The sequence below is a fragment of the Mytilus californianus genome, unplaced genomic scaffold, assembly GCF_021869535.1.
Source record: "Mytilus californianus isolate M0D057914Y unplaced genomic scaffold, xbMytCali1.0.p SCAF_3, whole genome shotgun sequence".
Lineage (NCBI taxonomy): Eukaryota > Metazoa > Mollusca > Bivalvia > Mytilida > Mytilidae > Mytilus > Mytilus californianus.
In genome coordinates, this window is record NW_026262679.1 from 27131132 (window position 1) to 27144845 (window position 13714).

The window sequence follows — 13714 nt, forward strand, 5'->3', positions numbered from 1 at the left end:
AAAGGCCCAAAATATTTAACAGCATGAATTACGTACTGCAAGCTAGTTCAAAGCCAATGCATGTTTAGTAACAACTAATCAAAAATACACTTATTTAAAATATATATATATATATAATTGAACAAACAGTACTTTAAACATTTGTCTCTTGTATATATGTCGTCATTCGGAATATCGGAACAAAGGATCGTGAAAAAATAAGTAATGCGTTCGAATTGTAAAATATCTTGCCTTGCGGTCATGAAAATTTCGAGCACGATTATCGTACTCAGACTCAAAAAAATTACCAATCAAAATACTGGATTTGGAGTTTCGAGCACACATTTTGTACTCTGAGTACTGAGTAAAGTTTTACGAGCGAGGACCCTGGTATTAGATCGTAGAGGCAATTAAGTAAAATCATACTTCAGAACAAACAACCGTCATTTTGCGACAAATTTTTACCTATAATCTACTATCGGTCTCATTTTGCAATCACTTTTCAAAGAATCGACAAAGATAAACGATTTTGTGGGCAGTGTAAAAATATGCAGGTTGAAGACGAGTTTCATTCTTTAATGGAATGCACTGCATATGAAAAGGAAAGGAATAATATTCTTAAGGAAGCATGTATTCAATGTAAAGAACTCCCTATATATTTCAAAGTACGATCAATTTATTTGGTTGATGTCCAGTGAGTCTGAAAATAATAATACATCAGTGTCAAGATTTATTAGTACTTGTTTTGAAATAAGAAAAAATTTGCCTTCCAGTGACTAAATATACATGACGTAGTGATTTATTTTATGTTTTATTTATAACAAAGGGTTAATATTCTATTTATCTATTTTTAAACACCATCTTGGATAGAGGATAGTAATTTATTCATTTATTTTCAATGTAACATATCTTTAAAAAAAAATTACTGTATAGTTAATACTATATATATGTATATGATCGGAAACAGGCCCTTTAATTGGATTTAATGAAGTATTCATATTCGTATTCGAGTAAATTATACATTTTTTAAATGACAGAGGCAAAATGAGTCACTTTTTTGTACATTGTTTGTGTTCAGAGGCCTAGTTTGTGTTTGTGTTTGAATTATTTGTTGTCGAGCATTGTTTTCTTTTAAATGGCATATCATAGATGTTTTACACTACGCTTGGTAAAACACTGCGAGAATATTTTTTCTGATAATTATTTTGTCTGATTTATTTGGAAAGAGTATTCTTTCAAATCTTACAATTTTGCAATAACAATTGTTTTACAGTTATCATAGTGATAATCAAAACTCAAATAAAGATTCAAAACTTAATAAACAATTTGCACATTTAATTGAGTGTATCTTTCGAGTTTAAAAGAGTCGAAGTTTTGAGTTACATTTAAAAGTCGAAATTTTAAGATGTTCTAAATCAAAATTTGTACTTTGAAAAAAACAACGTTAAATAGTAACTGTTATATGTCACTAATACGCTTCCGTAATGATAGAGTTCATATAGTTTATCTATTTTCTTTCTAAGTAATCCACGACCAAATTTATTTTTTGAATGTGCGTTACAATTTTTGCTATTTTGAAAGTTGTCCAAATTTTGCTGTATTTATGTATTTTGCATAAATATTTCGTTCCTAAAGATCCATTACAACTTGCTGTAGACTGAGAACATTTTCATTTTATTCACATTCAGATTAATTTTAATTATTAACCATCATAGTAAAGTCTTGTTAATGTCGAACTACTTGTATTCTGAGATGCACGTGGTCTGTATCTGAAGTTGAACAAATGAGGCATTCTTCTATAATACAAGTCTCCTGAAAATAATGAAGAAGACTAAATTGACCTTTAATTATGTGATAATCATAATATATGTATATTAGAAAAGTAATAAGAGGAACAGTATGAATCATTAGAAGTACATATTAAAAAATAGAAATTTCCATAAGAAACCTGACCTACATTAAAACAAGTAAAAACAACAAACCACAAACACGCACTATAATCAATAGTACAAAGTTGAGCATGTGCTACTTCTCTCGCTGCGCTCAATCAATCGCTGCATGGTGAACAAAGAACTTCTTAAGTAAAGGCATACAACTAGAACGAATACAAAGAGGGAGAGGTACACATGAATCGTTTGAGCAACAAGATCAAAATTAAATCAGGGAATGAACTCATTTTCTGCTCCACAAGTGGCACTCGTTGTGTTGCTCATGGCAAGTAAAACTTCAGCGATAAATCACATTCGGTAATGTCACAATGGAAGAAAAGAGGCTGGACAGAATTGTTTCTACGATAATTGGAACTCATACATATACAATTGAGTCAAGTGGAAAGTTGTCTCATTCGCAGTCATACCACATCTTTCAATTTTATACGTATTTTAAAACTTACATGAGTAACCCTTGTCACCAAATATGAACTCCGCACACTTTAAGGTAACGACTGTCGGAAATTGTATTCGTAAGTCATGTACATTTACTGTTTAGTCCATTTTTGATAATATCCTTTTGGCGTGGCTCGGTACTTATGCATCCCACCATTGTGTTGTTGTGCTGTGGTCATTTTTTGTATTCTTGTCTTTCATTTTTGCTTATGTGCTTTGTCTATATGCCATTTTGTTTTTCTTTGTTGACATATTTGTTGGTTTTTATAGTGATTAAGATTATACCACAATGTTGACTGCTGTACCCCTATTTTTGATATTTTTACCTATTATGTCTGTTTGTTTTGTTCACACATTTTTTCAATATAATGGAATTTCATGCAACTGTCATGATACAAGTGAGAGGTTCGGCTAGCTATAAAACCAGGTTTAATCCACCATTTTCTACATAAATAAGGAAATGTCAATATGACAGTTTTTTTCCATTCGTTTGATGTGTTTGAGCTTTTGATTTTGCCATTTGATAAGGGACTTTCCGATTTGAATTTTCCTTGAAGTTTGGTATTTTTGTTATTTCACTTTTTGGAAAGTTGAAATCTTCACATTTGTTATATAGAATTTTAGTTTAAAATCGTCCATCTGTGTCAATATCATATATACAGTAAATTAAAGCAGTAACTGTATAGAGTAAAGCAAACATTGATCGTATAAGAATAAAGTAACAATTGACAATTATCAGACAGGTTATGTGAGTGACTTCTGTATACTTTTTATAGCTGAGCTACGTTAACAAAAATTATACTTACTTTGATCATAGAAATAGTCTGCAGGTTCAAACTTTGGTACAAACCCTGCACAAGAGACCGACAACAACAAAATGGAAATGAATACGAAGTTTCTCATAGTTTATATTTTCTACAACAAAATAGAAAAAAGGCAATTAATGGAATGACAAAAATTCCAAAGGAACACAGAACAAACCTATGATTATTCAGGATTTCCCTCTTTGTAAGTGTCATGGGGGTATATGTTGAGTTTCCAAGTGAATTGTCAATACCTAATCTATTTATCAATCAGTTTTAACTTTATGTAATGTGATTTACAAACACAATGTAAATTTCTCGATTGCCGCTATCACAGCTGGTTTGCTCCAAAAGTACATAGGTCAAAATTTGATCCCACTCAAACTTGTGAGCCGGAGTTATATTCTAATGATTTTACAAAGAAAGGATATAAGGTCTCCATTATGAAGTCGGTCATCGTAATTCGGTCTCACAAATTATCGCAGTCATAATTATTTCATTAAGTAATTCATTCTTCATAATTGACCCTAAATTAGATATTCAAGTGTCAATTTTACGAACAAATTGACCAAACTTTAAATTAACTGACGTAAAAATAAGGAATTATACCAAATGTACTTCAATGTGTCTTTCAAAAAATCAATGTTCATATCCTAACCATATGTTCTGAATTTTTTTTTTTATATAAATAATTGGCGATGACTTGCATAGTGTTGCTGTCGAATGGTCACTATTTTGAATCTTTATTGACAGGAAATTGATCCATAACGAGCTTTAAAGATTAGCTTCCGTCGAAACTTTTCGAAAATTAATAATTCATAAAAATTTGTTCAATGTACATGTATTTCAATCTGTAAAAGTTGTTTTGCATATTTGCCATTTTTCTCTGACCTCTCCATAATTGAACAATATCGTTGTACTTGATATATTGGATACTGTGTACACAATAGTGTCTTGAACAACCAACACCAACTCGGCAAGTAGGCCCGAGTCCAATATGTTTTGGAAAACCAAATACGTAATACGTACGTTAATGAGCAGCAGACCTAAAGGACATAAGCAGCCAAATTTTTACTTTGCCTCATGGAGTTGCAACCACAGTGTTCGTACAATTAGATAATAGCATTTAGACAGCAACAAACGTCTCAAATATTGTAGCACTGTGGTACTTGTTACTTGGCAGATGGTACGCTCAAAGGCTAACAGTCCACCAGTAGCGACCCGGTGGCATATGTTCAAATATAAACGTATGCTATCGATTCTAGTGCGTACAACACGTGGTTTAGGAAAACGACATCATTGAGGGAGACGCGAAACTAAGCATAGGAAACAAATACAATAAAAGCTAAAAAGCAAATAAAATAGAATTTTACTAAAATACCGTAGCAATTTAGAGAATACTTACAGTGTAAACGGAATTCAATATTTTCCCTTAGATTACTTGGTCTTTGCAGAATGGTCTGTTGACTTTCAAGAAAACGGACTATTGTCTACTGTTTCAGATTACTGCGCCTATGTAGGCTATAGACTTCAAGTTTGATTTTTCTAGAGGCTTTTTCCTTAGTAGCATGTTAAATAAAAATGCATGTGTTGTATATTTATATTTGATGAATGAGATGTTTAGATTATAAAATTATTAAATATACGACGAAAAACAACTTGTTTGTTTATTATGCAATGTTTCAATTATAATGTAAAATTTAATGTTCTATATAAAACAAGGATACGGGCCTTTGTACGTGTTTATACTCTAAATCTGGATTCATATTGTGTACACAGTAAGCAATAAAAATGATTGATGATTTTGAAGATTGTAATATTGACCCCTGAATATATATGTTCGAACTCTTTTAAGTCATTTTTTAGTAACAACAAACAAAAGAACTATGTCAATTGGACCTGCATCGATACTATAACTGTCCTTGAATTTTTACTAGATAACATTTTTGTTTGATATGGAGATTCCGTATATCTTAAAGTTATCGGAATTCCCATGGGAACTAACTGTGCACCACTTATTGCGGACCTGTTTCTGTATTGTTATGAGTTACAATTTATGACTAAAATCAGCAAAGACCCATCGAAACAACATCTGATTCAAAAATTTAATAACACTTTTAGATATTTAGATGATATATTGGCTCTCAATAATGACGACTTCAGTATGTACACTAAAGAGATTTATCCTGCCGAACTGACTTTAAATAAAGCTAATACTAACAATGAACACTGCCCTTTCCTGGATCTTGATATCTATATCTTTAACGGGAAGCTTAATACCAAAATTTATGATAAAAGAGATGATTTTTCATTTCCTATTGTTAATTATCCATTTTTAGATGGTGACGTTCCCTTGTCACCATCTTATGGTGTTTATATATCTCAACTTGTTCGATCTGCTCGTGTATGTAACAACGTATTTGATTTCAACGAAAGAAATCTCTGTATTACTGAAAAATTATTACACCAGGGTTTTCGATATCACAAATTAGTCAAAACATTAAATAAATTTTATCATCGGTACAAGGACATCATTTGTAAATATAAATCAACATGCAGACATCTTATACGTTCAGGTATTTCACATCCAATATTTTATGGTAATGTTCTTTACAGAGCACAAAAATGTCGGCATTCACCCCAAAAGCTAACCAAACCTTTGAACAGACTTATTTGGAAGGGATATAGTTACGATACTGTTGTCAGATCATTAAGGATTGCATATTTTGGTATTGATATTGATTCACTCATAGGGTCTTTGCATCGGAAATAAACACATTTATTCTAAACCCAGTTGTTGGCATGATACGGGTTATGTTCTTCTCATATATTTTATGATGGTATGATACTACACCCCTAACGGGAGGGATTGTACCTGATTTTCATATGATGAAGACATAATCTTTCAATCAGTTTAATTGAGGTCTGGAGCTGGCATGCCAGTAACTGCTAGTAGTTCTTTGTTAATTTATGTATCATTGTCATTTTGCTTAGTTTCTTTTGTTACCTATTCTGACATCGGACTCGGACTTCTTTTAACTGAGTTTTACTGTGCATTTTGCTATGTGTTTCTTTATTCTACATTGGCTAGAGGTATAGGGGGAGTGTTGAAATTTCACAAAACATGTTTAACCCCGCCGCATTTTTGCGCCTGTCCCAAGTCAGGAGCCTCTGGCCTTTGTATGTTTTTTTTAATTTTAGTTCCTTTATATGTTTAGGAGTTTAGTGTGACGTCCATTTTCACTGAATCAGTACACAATTTTATTGAGGGGCCAGATGAGGACCACCTCCGGATGTGGGATTTTCTCGCTGCGTTGAAGACCCATTGGTGTCCTTCGGCTGTTATCTGCTCTTTGGTCGGGTTGTTTTCTCTTTGACATATTCCCCATTTCCATTCTCAATTTTATTAAATAATTTTTACTGCCATACGACATCATTACAAAAGTGCATGGGTCTTTAAAACTAAAAATGTGTTTCTTTGTATAAATTAATTACACCAGCTATATTTGAAACTGCATAAATTTGATTTGTTTCCTGAAATATTGCGCTATAATGTGCAATCACATTGAAAATATTTTATGATTTACACGGCCAACCTTGTAACCTTATTGAATTACTTACCATCTGAATGGTAACTATTGGGCTTTTTCAAACATAAAATTAGAGTAATGGAGAATGTGTCCATGGGACACAGATGATGCCCCCGCTTGCATATAATCTTATAAAGGAGCATAACGCGAGAATGGTAAAGTGACGCTACCCAAATTCGAATTCGATCGGTGTTTTGTGGTGATAAGCATTGTGTATAAATTTCATAACATTTGGTTGAGGCAAACTAGAGTTAGAGAATGGAAACCAATTTCGGGACGTACGTACGGACGTACGGACAAGGGTAACACTTAATGCCTCTCCGGTGACGGCGGGGGCAGAACAAGTATAAAAGTCTATCAACACTGCAGTTAGAGTCATCTTTAAGCATTTACTATTAATACTATTCTGCTTGTTGTTGTTAGTGCTGAAAATACACATGAAGCTGTGACAATTTGAATTTAAGTCAACACTGATTCAAAGGTGAAAGAAATTGAGAGCTCGAGGAAATTGGCTCTACATGTTTGCTAAGGACTAGTCTTGCTCATATGATTTAAGGCTTTTTTTAACATGATCTCTTATATTTAGATATATTACATTTTGTAACCCATTTTCTTACTTTACAACATATATTTTCCTCAATAAGCCATTATACTCGCTCACGATGTATAAGAAAACAACAACAGAAAAATAAAGTTTAACCTCTAAAGTGTTTGAATAATCTTAACAAGTAATACACAATTTTTCTCTAATATATTTCATTGTAAATTTTCATAAAATAACAAATGATGAACTCTTAGTTTAATTGTTTTCCACAATGATCAGACATAGCATATCTTGAAACAGTTTGTCCATTATCAGATGACGATATCGATGAAAATCGTCTTCAGTTATTATAGTAAAGTCTTCTCCTGTTCGATGTACCACCAGCTCTGTCTAGTCTGTTGTTGTAACTGGTCATGGTGTAATAAGACGTGTCTCCTGAAATTATTTTGAATTTTGTACTAAGTAAATATACAATTTGTTTCTGTCATATCAAGATAAAAGAAAACTAGTTCAATAAAATCAAGAGGAAAATAAGTTTAAAAGATAAACTAAACTCAAAGTTCAAATTCTTAAGAGCTCAACGTGTATCTTTCTGTCACAACAAATAAAAAAGTGTCAGCCGTCATACGAATTTAAAGTCAGATCTAGTAGCAGGAACATAGCTAATGCAGAGTTATGTGATGCCGAATTTGAAAGAGGGACGAAAGATACCAGAGGGACAGTCAAACTCATAGATCGAAAACAAACTGACAACGCCATGGCCAAAAATAAAAAGACAAACAGACAAATAAACTGATGCATTATATTAGAATTTCGATTTTTTTTCTCGTCAAGGGTGATCGAAACGAAATATAGAAAGTATCAAGTTTTTAAAAATTCAAGAACAACAAACCATATAAAGCACACACCCCACACCAACTAACACGCACAAAAGAAAACACAATCGACATCTTCACACCACTTACAAAGCAGTTTTTCGAAAACAAAATTATACTTTGAATCAGTAGTCCACAATTATGACAATAAAGTAAAGTACCTTTCGCCTCTGATAATAGTAGTATGTTATTGCGAACCAAATGATACTTTTCCACAGATTCACTTAAAGGTTATCTGTCGATTTAAACTTTTGCAAGTTCTTTTGTCCCATTGAATAAATGCAATAGCTATTGTTTTCTGTGTGGTTTATTCACTGGGACCTTTAAATTTCTTCTAGGAGAAGTCTAAAGTTTTGTCAGAAATCAACTGAATCACTGTTTACATTCAACAGATTGAAAATATATTATTATTGCGAACCAAATGAAAGTTTTCCACAGAGTCGTCTGCTCTTGACCAGGGTATTTAAACTTTTGTCTATTCTCTTGTCCTATTGAATAAATACAATAGCTATTGTTCTCTGTGTAGTTTTTTCACTGGGACCTTTAAATTTCTTCTAGGAGAAATCTATCACTCATTGATTAATTTACCTGACCAAAAAATGATCTCCTTTTTGGGGGAAATAGTTGTATAAACTCATATAAACTGCATGCAATATTGTTTTTAATCAATATCAATAATATATTTTCAATCTGTTCAATATAAACACTGATTTAATTATAAAAAAATTATTTCTGACAAAATTTTTAGTATTGTTCCAATGAATTTGCATGTTTTTGTTGTTGTTCAGTTATAGAATACATTTATCAAGACCTTAATTTAAACACAACAATTTTCAAGTTATTATTTGTCAAACACACAAAAAAAGCAAATTTTAATATGGAAAATATAAAAAATTTGTTCAGAAATCAACTTTTAATTTTTGAATCAGTGTTTATATTGAAACTATTAAAAATGAATTATTGATATTGAATAAATACAACACCCCTTATTTAGTATTTGTACATGTATTTTCATTTTTGACACTTCAATTTTTTGTTCAGGTAAAGTAATCAGTGAGTGATAGATTTCTCTTGGAAGAAATTTAAAAGTCCCATCAAATAAACTACACAGAAAACAATAGCTATTGTATTTATTAGATGGGACAAAAGAACTTACAAAAGTTTAAATCGACAGGTAACTTGCAGGTGAATCTGTGGAAAAGTATCATTGGGTTGGCAATAATATTGAATAAATACGACATCACATGCAGTTTTTGAGTATAAAATATGTTATTTTGTCTATTGATAAGATAACTTTTTTACTCAGGTAAATTAATCAATGAGTGATATATTTCTCTTAGCAGAAATTTAAAGGTCCCAGTGAATAAACTACACAGAGAACAATAGCTTTTGTATTTATTCAATGGGACAAAAGAACTTGCAAAAGTTTAAATCAACAGATAACCTTCAAGTGAATCTGTGGAAAAGTATCATTTGGTTCGCAATAATGTAATTTTATAAATAACAATGTTTCAAGCATCACTGCAATTCAGGATTTATCCGACAGCACATTTGAACAGTGTCAATTTTTCATGCCTTCATAAAATGATATTCTCAGCGACATGCAATTCTCTTTTACGGGCGAAAGATAATCGTTAAAATGGTAAAATGCATACTATGCATCGAGGGATATATGTAATCTGGAATTTTATAAATTTATAAATTTTAAATAAATCAAAATATTTGAATGCTTCAATGTCAAAGTATCAACGCATACCAGTGTAAAGGCTCAAAAGAGCTTGTGTCGCCAACTTTTTCTATCATGTACCGACAATAAATGAAGCCTTTTGTTTGTATCTGAATCATGTCAGCACAAAAGTACTAACAAGCGGGCATATTTACCAACAAGGACTTTCAGTTCCCCAGCAATGTCATCTACACAAAGGTAGCAATGTAAAGTTACAAGTAATTAGATGTACCATTATCTGTGGATTTCCACAATGTACATTGTATTGTCATCACCATATAAACTAATAGTAATGTTAGATGGACATAAATGGACACCTTGTTCAAAATTTAAAGTGTGCATTTTTATTTCTTTAAAGGAATTGGTTAAGAAACAGAACGACTATAAGCTGGTTGGATAAAAGTGGTTAAAGCTGCAGTGTAATTAATCAATTATACTTACTCTGGCGAAAGAAGTAGCCCACGGGGTTAAATGACTGCATATTCATTGGCATTATAAAACTGTCATGTCAAAATAACAACAAAAAGATTGAAATTAACACGAAACGTCCCATTCTTTTTCCTTGTCTGAAAAGGAAACGTATTATTTTTTAAGAACAATGTAATGAGTGTGCAAAAAAAAAAATTAATGCAAATATAAACTTTATATGATGATTGATTCACATTATATAAAAAAAAACCATACCATGATGTTCAGCCTGAAGTTTTCAAGGACGTCGTTCGGTTTATCGAGGACTCAGTCCTTTAAACCACATTTGTATTAAGTTACATAGGAGAGAAGTTCATTGGTCTGAGTAGTATTGGTGCGTTGATCTTGATTTATCGAGAAGAAAAAAAAAACCATTTCAAAGTCAATTACAAATTTTACAGTATTGCAATTTGAATAATTCATGTCATATAATATACAAGTATATTAAATATAAGTGGCAAAATTAAACCAGTTTTTGCATGTCACTTTTACAATATGGTATGTTAATAATCAACTCAGTACGAAATGTAAACAAGGCCATCCCCAATATGTTTTTCTTGAAAATACTTTTATATGTTGTTGGCAACAAATTATGCTCAATTCAAAAGTCGTGATACGAAATTTTCTGACGAAACAAACGAATGAACACACACAAAGAAACAAACATTCAAATACTTAGTCTAGTACATTAAGTATTGACATAAATAGAGATACAATGACTTGAAGGACATTCGGAAATCATTTTCTGTCCCAAACTTATCATCACATTATCAAAAGTGAATAATAAAAAGTAAGGAAACTTTTAGTTTCGTCGTTTGCTGGTAGGCAAATAAAAGCGTATGCAAAGATATTGATGACCGTTTTAAATTGTTTTAATTTGTTCATTATGTTTTTTTAATTTTTTTGAGAATGATAATATTGAGTTTGTCTCCAATGTTTTACAACGGAAGGTTTAAATAAAGGCAACAGTAGTATACCGCTGTTCGAAATTCATAAATCGATTGAGAAAAAAAAAAACAAATCCGGGTTACAAACTAAAACTGAGGGAAACACATCAAATATAAGACACAAAAGAAACACAACATTAAAATGTAACACACACACAAACGAACTATAATATAACAATGGCCATTTTTCTGACTTAGTACAGGACATTTTAAGAAAAAATGGTGGGTTGAACCTGGTTTTGTGGCTAGCCAAACCTCCCGCTTTTATGGCAATGTTAAATATAATATTAAAATAGTTTTGCTGCGTAGCGAAAAATCAAATCTTCTTGTACGCTATTTAAACTTGTAAGATAAGCTGCAAAAGTTTGATATCAGCCTCTGATTTATCACCAAGAGAGCAGCACGCATGATGGAGCTAATTTCTCTAGAAAAATATTGCGAGGAACTGTATAAAATATAACAAGTATTTAGGGGCATAATAATTTGCACCATTTTGAAAATTATCAAAATCTATATTTGCGCAAAAACAAAGATTTCATTTGCGCCAACAATGCCCCAGTAAGATTAATTATATTTTTATAATCAACTGTTACATGGGTTAGTCTAAAAATCTCATTTTATTCATATTATCAGTCTCGCTCCTTTTGAAGTGTTCATCAGGTTTTTTTATTTGATTTTGTCTATACATAATTGATTAACGAGACTCGAGCATTGGTAAACTGCAGTTGATGTGATTTAAATCTTGTAAACTGTAAGGTGAGCTAAGTGATAGACAGACCCGATATACTGTAGTGGAAATTTTCAAAAAAATTGAATAGTTTTGTGAAAAATTGAAGAAAATCAAAATTCTTCCATATGCAACTCTTCAGTATTTTTACAAGTGTTCTACAAAATTAAAAAAATCTCTACCTTGTAAAATATCAGGGGTTTTATAGAAAAACTCGGATGTTCTCCCCTTTTAGGAAATTTCCCCTTAAATGACTAACTTGGTCATTGGTAATTTTGGGGAAATTGAAGAAAATCGAATTCTTTCCTCGAGCTTATCTTTATTATATTTGAAATTGCACTACAAAATAAAAAGATTATATCATTCAATTTATATGAGAAGTTTGACAGACAAACTTTATACCATATTGACAGACTTAGTATACTGAAAAATTCATATGATCACGGGGCATACAAACAACAGTCTTGCAATGCTTTGTTGAAATAAGGATTTCAATAGAAGTTAACTTTGCTGGGGAAAAGGTTGAATAATTATTCATTTCCTATAATTACTATTTTGTTTCATTTGATACATGTAGTTTTTTATTGATAAAACGGTTATCTTGAACTTTATTTACGTCACGGTTTCCATATATAGATGATGATCCCTATTCAATCTGTTATACATTATATATGATCCATAAAAAATGTAGAAGATACTTATACAGAGAAAATCTGGATAAAAAGATAAATCATTTAAGAATAACATACTTTAAATTTGAGCTGTCATCCCTTTTTTGAATAAATCACATACAAAAATTTACAAACAATAAAAAGTACATTTACTTTTAATTTATCACCAGCTTGATGAATTAATTTTGATTGCAATGTTTACAAGAAAAACAAATAAACAATCTATTTTAATGAAGAACACTTATTTTACATACTATTTTTAATCAGCACCATTTGGAGTTTAACTGGAGGATATTGATGGGAATCATCACACGGAGGGTCCTGCTGAGGTTAACGTTAAAATTGTGATGCAAATTAGAAGTAATCAGGGCTATTCGATTTGAGCATAGCTTAAACCCATTGTAAGGTAACCATTTTCTTATTCACCACTTATTTATTTCCAAACTCCGAGGGTTTTTAAAGTTAAAGAGCAGAAAAAATGTTTGTACATAGGCACAATGATGGCTAAGTTGAACTATGATTTTGATCATGACCTGCAATGTTCGGTTTACTAACTATAGTACCTGACACACCTTTTAGTAGTGGTGAATAATCATGCCAAGTCTCAATCTCAGCTTATACACCCTGTAAGGTAGCCATTTTCTTATTCTCCACTTATTCATTTCCAAACTCCGAGGGTTTTTAAAGTTAAAGAGCAGAAAAATGTTTGTACATAGGCACAATGATGGCTAAGTTGAACTAAGATTTTGATCATGACTTGCAATGTTCGGTTTACTCACTATAGTACCTGACTCACCTTTTAGTAGTGGTGAATAATCATGCCAAGTCTCAGTACGTAACTCGAAAGGTTTGGAAAGTTTCATTGTAGTGGTGAATAATCATGTCAAGTTTTAGTAGTGGTGAATAATCATGCCAAGTTTCAGTACGTAACTCTTAAGGTTTGGAAAGTTTCATTGCGGAAACAACTTTTGTACAAATGCACCAGGGTAACATAGTTGAT

General features: G+C 31.6%; 1 long non-coding RNA gene across 2 annotated transcripts in view; it reads right to left on the reverse strand.

Annotated features, from left to right (window-relative positions):
• Positions 1 to 1632: 1632 nt before the first annotated feature.
• Positions 1633 to 13714, reverse strand: part of LOC127734269 (uncharacterized) — a 50144-nt gene continuing 38062 nt past the window's right edge. Inside the window, exons 1-3 of one of the 2 annotated variants that reach the window (XR_007997499.1) lie at positions 4572 to 4673; positions 3170 to 3278; positions 1633 to 1791 (exon numbers count right to left, since the gene is read on the reverse strand). This is a non-coding gene — a long non-coding RNA (uncharacterized LOC127734269). Of the gene's footprint in view, positions 1792 to 3169; positions 3279 to 4571; positions 4674 to 13714 lie in introns of those variants that run through there. The other variant, XR_007997500.1, reaches the window with a different exon arrangement.